General features: G+C 38.7%; 1 protein-coding gene across 2 annotated transcripts in view; it reads right to left on the bottom strand.

Annotated features, from left to right (window-relative positions):
• LOC107569325 (astrocytic phosphoprotein PEA-15-like) overlaps window positions 1-11,579 on the bottom strand; it is a 38,600-nt gene extending 27,021 nt beyond the window's left edge. The window contains exon 1 of one of the 2 annotated variants that reach the window (XM_016255391.1): window positions 11,171-11,579. The gene's annotated coding sequence lies outside the window, so the exon portion shown is untranslated. Of the gene's footprint in view, window positions 1-10,046; window positions 10,325-11,170 lie in introns of those variants that run through there. The other variant, XM_016255392.1, reaches the window with a different exon arrangement.

Genomic DNA, 11,579 nt, shown 5'->3' with positions numbered 1-11,579 from the left:
CTCTTGTGCGAGACGCGAGACGCGAGTGCAATGGTGATAGATGTCCCTCTAGAAAATGTGATAAATATGCGTTCTGTGTGAACGGCTTGGTTTCGGTTTTGAAGTAAACAATATCTTCCCCGCATTGATTGTTCCTTTTTTTTCTGCAATATTTTGAATGAACAATGCAGCAGCGCCGCATCTAGTCGGTTCAACCTAATAGGCTAACAAAAGCATTAAAATTCAATGACACTTACATCGTCGCCGCATTTCGTGCGCCACTGATAATACTGCCTGATGCACACCTAAAATTTGAATTCGAATGTGGATTTTTATTTTAAATTTGACAAATATTCGAAATTAGTTTTTTTTGACCGCCCTAACAGGCACGTCAACAAAACATCACTTTAACAGATGAAGAGGTGGGCTAAGATGGTCGACCAGCTGTCCAACAGCCAACTAGTGGGCCAATTAGTTCCTTCTATTTTGTTTATTTGTTCAGAGATCCGTGTCTGGCAGAAATGGAGCACGGCTTCCTTAACACAGTCTAGTCATTGTGTACAAACCTTGGGAAAATGAAGTGTGCTTAATTGTAGCGAACGTGCACCTCTAGTGTACTTTAAATCTTAAAAGTATATTAAAAAAATACTTGCATATAATATAATATAGTAAAATACCACTTAAGTGACTCAAAGAGAGACACTTTCATGACTGTTTCTAAACACACTTAAGTACACTTTTAAAATGTGACCTTTGTAATTAAACGTTTTAATTCAAATTAAATGTTTTACTTTAAAGTTCATTATGTTTTACAGAAGTACACTTATGTTGATGTGTTGACTGACATACTAAAGCACATTGATTATCATTTAAACTGTTATTCAATATTATGTTGATGTGTTTATGTTAAGATACAGAGTTAATATATTTTAAATGTTCTAAATTGCACCTTCATCTTTAAAAATGTATTTAAGTACATGACATACAAGTTTCAATAGAAATAACATTAAAGTATATTTTAATTTACCATAAATGCTTGTCAGTACATTCAGCAGAACTTGCTTAACCATATTTCAAACATAATAGACTTAAGTGGGTCAAAAAGTAACTCTAATCTAAATTTAAACTGTGATACATTTGTACATACCATGCAATAAAGTGTCCAAATATATATCTAAATCATAAATGGAAAATGCTATTTTGTCTGACATTCAACAGATATGTTTTTGTGATGTAGTGCAGATGATGAGAAAAGCTCTAACATGTCTGAAAGATGAAAACACGCTCCCTGAACTGACAGGTTGACCAGTTAAGTGTGATCGAGGTGGTTTTATCAGGTACAGCGATTGTGTTTCGACACGTTTGAACACAGGTGTTAATGAGATACTGCAAAGACTGAGCTGTGTCAGAGCTGAACATTATGTTTCATTTCGAGCCTCTGATTTTAGGTTAAAACACTGTCCATGATCAGCCAGTCGTGACTCACTGAGGTCAGAGGTCAAACATCACACAATACACTAGCTCTGTTTGGATTTCAATATATTTCCAAACTCTCTCATCTGCTGTTTCTTCAGTCTGGACCTTCATCTTCTGTTCATTTCTCAATCTCTTTCTCTCTCCGTCCCTCCTCCAAGCTGGCAGCAGATATTTTGGAGACAGTTTCGGAGTTTCACTGCATTCTTCATTCTTACACACACACACACACACACACACACACACACACACACACACACTCCCACACACACCCGCACACATACAGAAGTCAGTTTTATGATAGATTTTTTTTTTCCTCATTAGGATGCTGCTGCATTTCATCTGACGGTCCATATCGTATCTGCAGCCAATCACACCTACCCACGGCCCACAGAGCTACACTCACAGCAGCACACAGAGCGCAAACAGTGATGTAAGGCACTACGAGCAATTCTTCAAGTCCATAAGTGTGCCAAACCCTGGCTGCACACAACAATATCTGCTTAGGGCCCACGAGACTTAAATCAACTTGTGTGTATGACTGATAAATCAATTCAGTTTCAATAAGCTTAAATTAAATCACATTTAGAATCAGAAACAGAATTTATTATCAATTCCTTTTCTTAAAGGCAAATAATACTGTATATTTAATATCACGTACAGATATAAAGCCTTGCATCATTGTCTACCCTGTTGAAAAAAACAGCATATGCTGGTTAGGTATGTTTTGACGCTGGGATGCTAGTTTATGCTGGTCTTTTGCTGGTTTATGCTGGTCATGTGCTGGCAAAGGAATCTGATAATTTAGGCTACTTTTGTGTTTTTGCTTGTTTCCAGCCCATTTTAGCATGTGGCCGGCATTATTTAACATGTTGTTAGCATGCACGCTTGCATCATTGTCTACCCTGTTGAAAAAAACAGCATATGCTGGTTAGGTATGTTTTGACGCTGGGATGCTGGTTTATGCTGGTCTTTTGCTGGTTTATGCTGGTCATGTGCTGGCAAAGGAATCTAGATAATTTAGGCTACTTCTTTTGTGTTTTTGCTTGTTTCTAGCCCATTTTAGCATGTGGCCGGCATTATTTAACATGTTGTTAGCATGCACATTTTAACACATCACTAGCTTGTTCTTGCACATTTGTAGCAAGCTGCTAACATGCTAGCATGCTAACATGTTACTAGCATGTTTTAGCACATTGCCAGCATGTTTTAACATGTTTTATCACATCACTAGCATGCAGCTACCATGTTTTAGCATGTTTATGGCAGATTATAGAATATGTTTATACACTGTTAACACGTTTTAGTACATTGCTAGCATGTTTTAGTACATTGCTAGCATGTTTTAACATGTTTTATCAAATCACTAGCATGCAGCTACCATGTTTTAGCATGTTTATGGCAGATTATAGAATATGTTTACACACTGTTAACACGTTTTAGCACATTGCCAGCACGTTTTAACATGTTTTATCAAATCACTAGCATGCAGCTACCATGTTTTAGCATGTTTATGGCAGATTATAGAATATTTTTATACACTGTTAACACGTTTTAGTACATTGCTAGCATGGTTTAGCACATTGCTAGAATGGTTTAACACATTGTTTTCACGCAGCACTAGCACGCTGCCAGCTTGATTCTAGCGCATTTTAGCATGTCGCCAGCATGATTTAACATGACGTTACCATGTTTTATCACATCGCTAGCATTTAGAATGTTTAAGTATGTGTCTAGCATGATTTAGCATTTTGTAGCATGCTGCTTACATATTTTGGCATGTTGCGACTTTGGTTGTTTTAACTTGAAAACTCTTAGTGGAGGTAAAGTCTGATGTTTTTATTTATTTATTTATTTATTTTATTACATTATTTTTGTCTCAGACTAATATTATTATTTTTATTATTATTAAAGGGGCCATGAACTAATGATAATAAGCTTAAACTAGAACGTTATGATGGTTTTCTCAAACCAGCATAATTAACCATAACGAGCCTGATGCATCTCCAACTGTTTCTGTGTTTGAGCGTAACCGTGCCAGAGTGAAGTGTAAATCTGAAAGAGATCCCGTGGAGCACACGGCTGCTTGTCCTGATGGCTCTCTGTGACTCAGCGCCACACTGGGGGATTGTGGGTAACGTAGTGTGCGTGGGAGTGGTGTGCCGTTCAGTCAGATGGTTTGTAGGCTGATGGTTTCACACACCTCAGGGTTCATGCTGAGATATCAGCGGCTGAGACATCATGCTGCTTTATAGATTAGACATCACGGTGAGTGTGTGTCAGGACAGCCAGTCATTACGCTTCAATCTACAAACAGGACACACTCAGCATCAATGTGTCATTCATAATCTTAGTTATTTTTGTCACTGTCCATCAGTGTTTTCATTTCTATTCAGAGTGTACATTTGTTCTGAAAACTATTTCCATCATTTATGATTCTTGGTTTATAAATATTTTAATGCGTTTTTACATCCACGGTTCCTTCCTTTATGGAATACTATGAGGAATACATCAAGAGAAGGCAATATTTGTGGACCAATGCCTTTAATAGTCATTCTTAGTCAGAATCAAAGAGACGCTGAGTGTCTTTAGACTAACGATCAACTCATCTGCGCATCACCGGAACATAATATCATCGAGGTATAGGAAAGCCGTTGCCATGGCAACCCCCATCCGCTTCAGCCCGAACGCAGCAGACGTGTTGTCAAAATTAAAGTTGCTGTGAGTTACATTACCAGAGTCCCGGGTCATTTGATCAGAGCCTAAAAGGGATAGTTCACACACAAAAAAAGGAAAAGACACGAATTAAGATTTTTATACAATAAAAGCCAATGGGGTCCAGTGTTGTTTTGGACCCCACTGACTTAATAAAACACACACACACACACACACACACACACACACACACTCAATGACAACAGCACAAATAAATGCACTAGAATAAAGAGAGCTATGAAACTACGTTTTACAGGTTAAGCAAGTTTTTATTCAGTTAAGAAATACTACAGAAATTAAAGTAATCACATGTAAAATAACACATCCAGTGTTTTATGGTACTTTAATTTATGTAGTCTTTATTGTAAAAATTAAATACAGATTAATGCTTACCATTAAAGCTATAAAACATATTCAGTCAAGAGCAGAAAATAATTTTCTTTGTCTTTTGTTCTTTGATTAATATGACAGACAGCAGCAGGTATATTGGACTGCGGTCCGTTTAAGAGTTTATCCACGGACCCAATAAACTGTTACACAACATGCGTTCTCTTTCTCAACTATTTAACGTTCCAAACCTGACTGTGATTAACTGGATACTCGCCATTTTGACATATTTGTGCATGCATTTGAATGTTTTAGCGCAGTTAGCCACTCATTTTGGTATTTGTGGCTCACAAGCTGTTTGCGACTGAGCATGGCTTGTGCGCTCCACTATTATAGATCAGTGGTGGTGCGGGCGCTTTTGGTGTAAGCGCAAAACCTGCGGGAATGACTAAAATAATGCGCAATACAAGCACTATTTAACCGGAGCGAATGAGATGTGTGTGAGAGAGAAGGGGTCGTCGGAGAGAAGAGAGTGAGAATGCGCGGCTGACGTTATCGCCTGTGCCACTGGTAACAAAACGGATCGGCTCGGAATCGGAAAGAAGTGAGACTGACCGACCGATCACCGATCGTGAGGAAAATCGGCCGATTCCAATCACTGACCGATCGATCGGTGCATCTCTAATATATATATATATACATTTCTTTTTTTTAATATATCTTTTATGTGAGAAAAAAGAAGAAAGAAGGAAAGTCATAAAAGAAAGAAAGTGGGTGATACAAGTTTGAAGCAAAATTAATAAATGAAAAAAAAGAACATTTTGGTTGAAATATTGGTTTGTTAAAAAAAAAAGAAAACTAGAGAATTAGCTGAATGTCAAAAAGGTTTAGTGGAATTACTATTGCTTTATTCATTTGTTTAATTCCACTTTTTCCTTTTAAAGTTTTAGTAATTATGCATGTTTGTATGTATGATGTATGTATTCTTTTTTATTCTAATTTTATTTTAATATCTTTATATATATATTTTTAAGTACATTAAAGGGGTCATATGATGCTGATAAAAAGAACATTATTTTGTGTATTTGGTGTAATGAAATGTGTTTATGCGGTTTAAAGTTAAAAATATATTTTCCACATACTGTACATTATTGTTTCTCCTCTATGCCCCGCCTTTCTGAAACGCATCGATTTTTACAAAGCTTACGCACACATCTGAATATTTGGGTTGAAGTGTTCTGGAACAGTGTTGTAAATACAACTTAACCACTGATTTGTAGTCGTGTCCTCTTTTGGAAGACCAAACAAAGTAGTTTCGCTTTCACAACGAAAAACACAGCGGCCTAGCGTGAGCGGAAGCCCCGGCTTAGCGTGCACTGAGGCCGGGCTAGAGTGAGCAGAGGACGGCGGGGTTGAGAACGGCGCAGCCGGTGGATCCGACGAAGGAGCGGCAACCACATGTGATGACCCCGGGCTTCGTCCACGGTGAAAGCCGATCCGGCGATCCACACCACTAAGTTGATGTATTTCCTCTGCAACCAGCACGGATCAGCTCCAGGCATGACGAAGCAATATCGTCCTCTTAACTTTTATAAAGAATATCTCTTTGGATTTGAGACTTTAGTCTTTGCAACTTTACAGATCTTCTTTATGCACCAAGAGCTTGTAACACTCCAAAGAGAAAGGAACAATTGAAATCGCATCATATGTCCTCTTTAATTATTAATTCAGTTTTCAATGGGGAAAAGGGAAATTTGTGATTATTTCAGATAATGTTTAATAATTTTATTTTAAGTATATTTTTTTAGTTGTTAACTATAATAGTCCTAACATTTCCCAATATCTAATCAACTTGAGAAGATAATTAGCTGAATCTGACGTCATCTGAATCCGAGTGATTTCAAAAGGTTTAGTGACCTGAAGCACTCATGCTTTGATGTTACTCTCATCTAAAAGACAGCAAAAAAAAATCAATAACAGAACCAGCAGACAAAAACACCGGAACACTGTGTTCCACAAACCAACAGAAAGATCCGTGCACCGTATTTTATAAACAGACAAATGAAAGATCACTTCACGGTATTCTGTAAACAAATTTGTGTAAAGATCAATTCAGTAAATAACCAAATGGAAAGATTGTGTTGTAAACAAATCAACAGAACGATCAGCTCACACTATTTTATAAGCTGATAAATAGATGCTTCTATATGTATTTGTTTCCAAATAAAACAGCGGGCAGTGCATCATGTTGCCTTTACTTAATAACTCCCACTGCAACACCCACCATCACTCAACACACACACACACACACTCTCTCTCTCTCTCACAAACACACACAAACACACAGCGCTTCAGTCCTTGGCAGATGCTCTCAGTAACACCACAATTTGAGTGCAGAAGTCTGAAGTGAACCAGGTCTTATCAAATCCAATTATTCCCAGCGAGACATTTCATTTGGCTGAAGAGGGAGTGAGTTATGAGAGGTGCTGTGTGTGTGCGAGTGTGTGTGAGAGAGAGAGAGGGAGTGAGTGAGTGTGTGTGTGTGTGTGTGTGTGTGTGTGTGTGTGAGAGAGAGAGAGTGTGTGTGTGTACCTGTGAGTGTCTCAGTATGTGAGAGAAACTGCAGAGGGCAGATTGCTTGGCCACTCAGCAGCTGTTGGTCCACAACTTTTATTTTATTTATTTATTTAATAATCCTTTGATGCGTTTGCCATCAAAGCAACTTAAACCTTAAACCTAAAGATATTCTAAACTGACATATTCCTATCTTAGCAAAACACACATCAGGTAAAAGCCATGTGCAGATGGGTTTAGTTTTCAGGACACAAGTCTGTAAATCATGTTACTGCAGACGTCTGTAGTTTATAGTCAATTCACAGAAATGTGGCCGATGTATTAAACATGTGACCTGTGGCCGAGCACATCAAATTCAAGGCTTTGACGTCAGGACCCTCTTACCCAACCCAGACTCACTGGAAATATGTGCCTCTAAATACATTTCTGCAACACTGCTATCACGTACCTTACTGCATATTTCGAGGCAGTTTCAAAGTGAAACGTCCAGTGAGTGGCGCTAAAACGCGGGTTCAATACGTTACCCTGGCACATTTTTGTTATGTTGATATAGCCACATATTGCTGTGTTTTATCACGTTGCTTTAGGTATGTATTGTGGTGGTTCATAATTCAAATATCCAAGGAATGTCTGTAAAAGTTAATGCTCTATCGTTGGAAATATCCCCAACACCAATCCCAACCCTAAACCTACCCAATAGTGTTGTTAACAAATGCTAAACTGGTATAAAAATGGATTTGTTGGCTCAAACGTGCCTTTTGAACTTTCCTTATATGCAGGTTTGAACTGTTTTGTGCAACCGTAGTTTCACGGGATTCGTACCCGAGCTCTTCACTTCTCAAGTCGAACTCCGAACAAACCTACTGCATATAAAAACCCGTGCATATGAAGCTGGATACGTCATGCTAACTTTCAAAAGTATCCGTTTTCAAATGTCGCAAGCATGTTGAAAATTGTTTTGGATTCATAACATAATATTCCTCAAGTAATCGTGTGAAAATTAGGCTTTAGTAATCGAAACTGTGGACCTGCAAATCATACTTTGTGTGAAAAGGAATAAAAGTTGTCAGAGTTTTACCGCCTCTATTGTTTATTTCAACTGGAAAGTGCAGCGATTCAGTTTTGCAGAAATGTATTTAGAGCCTATGTTGCTCTTACCTCAACCCTGTCCTAGTAGTCTATGTGCTTTCTCGTGCTCTATGGCCAAGCACTGCCTGATGAACCATCACAACGTTGTTTTTAGACTCTGTCGCTTTCCAGACCCTTCACTCTCTCTGTTCCTCTGCGGTAGAACGAGCTTTTAACCTCCGCCGAATCTGCTCAGACCATTATAACCTTCAAGAAACTACTTCTGCGGGTTATACATTCTATTAATAAATTCTAATTAATGCGTCGTCAAAACAAAATTGTTCCTGTAATATTTTCTTCTACTTTTCTGCATTTTTACGTCTGCTCTAGTTTACTTTAGCTTACTCTGAAATGGCTTGTGATGTTCCTCTTTGAATATCAGCGTCTAAATGCCTAAAGGTGAATGGCTGTGCAATACATAATTATGCAGGAAATATTAAACATGACAAAATATAAGATTACTGGGAGGCACATTACATAAATTGCATAAACTAGCCGGAACGGACCATAATTCATAATCTCTCTTCAATGTGAGTAACAAACGTCATGCACTAAAAAATAATATCCATTCACTTGAAATCTTTTATTTATATATATATATATATACTAAAATTCATAAAACGTAAATATGCAACAGCAAGTACTGCCCCTCTGAGAAGTTATGAAGTGCATATTTTCATTTTCCACTGTGCATTCGAGACTAATTGTGGACTGAGGCTGGTATATGGCATTTACTGACTTTTCCTGTTTGGAAATCAAAGCTCCAGATTAATTTATATTTTGACCAATAAGATATGTCTGATGAAGTGCACATGAACTGATCGAAATAAGTAGCCATAAAACAAAATATGCAATTGAATTTACTATTAAATGCAATGTGCAATTAAATTAACTATGTATAGTATAATTATAGCAATATAGCAATTATTACATTACCCCACCACCTCATAAAACTAATCCCGTCTAAACAGGGATGAACACTATTCAGAGCAACTGCAAGAAAGCTTGTTTTTATCCAGCATTGCTACTACAGACCAGAGTTGCTGTGAACCTTTGTCTGTTCTAAATGAAACCGAACAGAGGATAGATTCAGCTCGACCTTGTGAGTGAGACCGGAGCGGATGTAAAATTGCACGGTCATTATATCACTCAGGAGATGACTGAACAACACGACGAAGATTTACCCGAGAGGACCAAACACACACACACACACACACACAGCAAACCTGAAACCCCAAATGGACCTTATGTAACAGAGACTTGCATGGCACTAGAACACTCCTCAACAAACGCTTCTGTTTGCCAGCCCGTGTCATTCAGCATTAGGCCAAAATATATAACGCATCCAGAGATAGGCTACAGGGACAAAAGCAGCAATGACAGCCTTTTTAAAAAACTGCAGCGTGATAGTCTAGATAGTGAGGTGAAGACCAGACGAGAGCAAACGCCTCAGGCGCTCCTGTCAGATATCAAGGAAATCAGCAAATAACCAGAGAGAGCAGCAAAGATAATAAACGTTACAAGAATTGCAAAAATGGGCTGCTGCTGGATTAAAAAAAACACCTGCATAAGTGAACATGCTTTAAATAAATGGTTCTCAAAACAATACCAAAATCGTTCGTCATACCAGAAAAACCTGCTTAATTTGGTTAGATGTTACCATAAAAGCAGATGAATGTGCAAAAAAAAAAAAAAAGTGTAAGGTGCAGAAGGCATTTTGCTTCTGCCTTTTAAATCTTGATAAGGATCCTGCAATCTTAAGATTGCATGGTTAGTTGGATTGTACTATTTGCATTAGTTTTGTTTTTTTCAGAACAGACATGCAACTAATTTTTTGAATCACAACCAACCTGCTTTAGATGATCTGCCTTTTTAAAGTTTTTAAAGAGTCTTTTGGGGGGAAAGAGATGTCAGTCAGGGGTGTTGGCTTGTCAATGATCTAAAGTTTCTGTTAAACAAAGTTTCCAGCACCATTCTTGGCCAGCAAACAATGCCAGCCTGAAACACTCTCTACACACAAGGACAATGAGGGAGGTGTGTTTCTGCTGAGCTGCGTCCTTCCCTTACCACAGGCAAAACACAAATCAATATCTGAGATAGGAGAGCAGAAAGCATTCGCCAGGTGCACACACACACACACACACACACACACACCTGAGTCAGATTCTGCATCTGCTCATTCCACGCTCGGATCTGGTTTTGCTTGGTTCAGGCGAGACGAAAAGCAGCTGTGAGAAGAAGAGGGAAGCACTACAGTCCAGCAGGAAGAGGGTTTGTGTCTGAGGTTGCATTATGAGTTCATCCAGACTGCTTCTACAGCAGTTCCACTGAGCTCCTTCAGATAATCAACCCAGAATGTTCGATGGCTGCCAGATTGTGTTGGTGAAAATAAAAAAGGGTTGGTGGCGAAAGCAGACATTGTAGAGGAATTCCATGCATTAACATCATTTAGCCTGCATTATGCAAGTCCTAGGTTAAACTAGAACACAAATAATGCAGGAAAGATACTGTACTACAAATCAAATAGTTAGTTAAAAGTCAGGAATCGGGACTCCACCACTCATTATTCTACAGCCGCTGGAAATAATTGAAACATGGTTCTATGGCGCAAAAAAAAATAAAAATAGGAGAGCCGTTCAGATTCTGTTCCGGCGTAGTTGAGACACAACTATAATTAAATTATTATTTTAATAAGACGCACATTCCGCCGAACAATCAGCCAAACCGGATCAGCGTGAGTCCACGGCGATCTACCGCTATAAGAATAACTGACAGAGAGATAGATAGATAGATAGATAGATAGATAGATAGATAGATAGATAGATAGATAGATAGATAGATAGATAGATAGATAGATAGATATTACCGTGGGAGGGTATTAGATAGAAACACTGTATGAATGATAGTGGTGCTCCAGGGTCCAAACATTCTACTTCTGTAAAGCACAGTTTTCAGGGATAGATGTGTGACTTACTCCGCGCGCCCGGTGATCCGGCGATGATGATGAAGATGATGAAGATGATGATGAAGCTCCCGGTGGTGATGGATGAGATCCGCGGTGGCTACCCAAATGCAAAGTTTAGTTCAGCACAAACACAGTTCGGTCAAAACTTCAGCGTCAAAGAGCGTGAATATCTACGCAGAAGCTGGGGTTATTATGAACGAAGACGTCGTGGAAACTTTACGCGTCCGTTCTCTGGATGGTGCTCGCGCGTTTCTGAGCGTCTCGCCGGTTTGAGAATGGAAACGCCTTTTCCTCTCTCTCTCTCTCTCTCTCTCTCTCTCTCTCTCTCTCTCTCTCTCTCTCAGTCACACGCTCTCTGAATCTGCAGTCTCACACACACACACACACACATTTTTCTGGCCTGATGTCACTGTGCTAT

This window comes from Sinocyclocheilus grahami, unplaced genomic scaffold (assembly GCF_001515645.1).
Source record: "Sinocyclocheilus grahami isolate Dianchi unplaced genomic scaffold, SAMN03320097.WGS_v1.1 scaffold1334.1, whole genome shotgun sequence".
In the NCBI taxonomy this organism is placed as follows: domain Eukaryota; kingdom Metazoa; phylum Chordata; class Actinopteri; order Cypriniformes; family Cyprinidae; genus Sinocyclocheilus; species Sinocyclocheilus grahami.
This window is presented reverse-complemented; position numbering and strand designations above follow the sequence as displayed.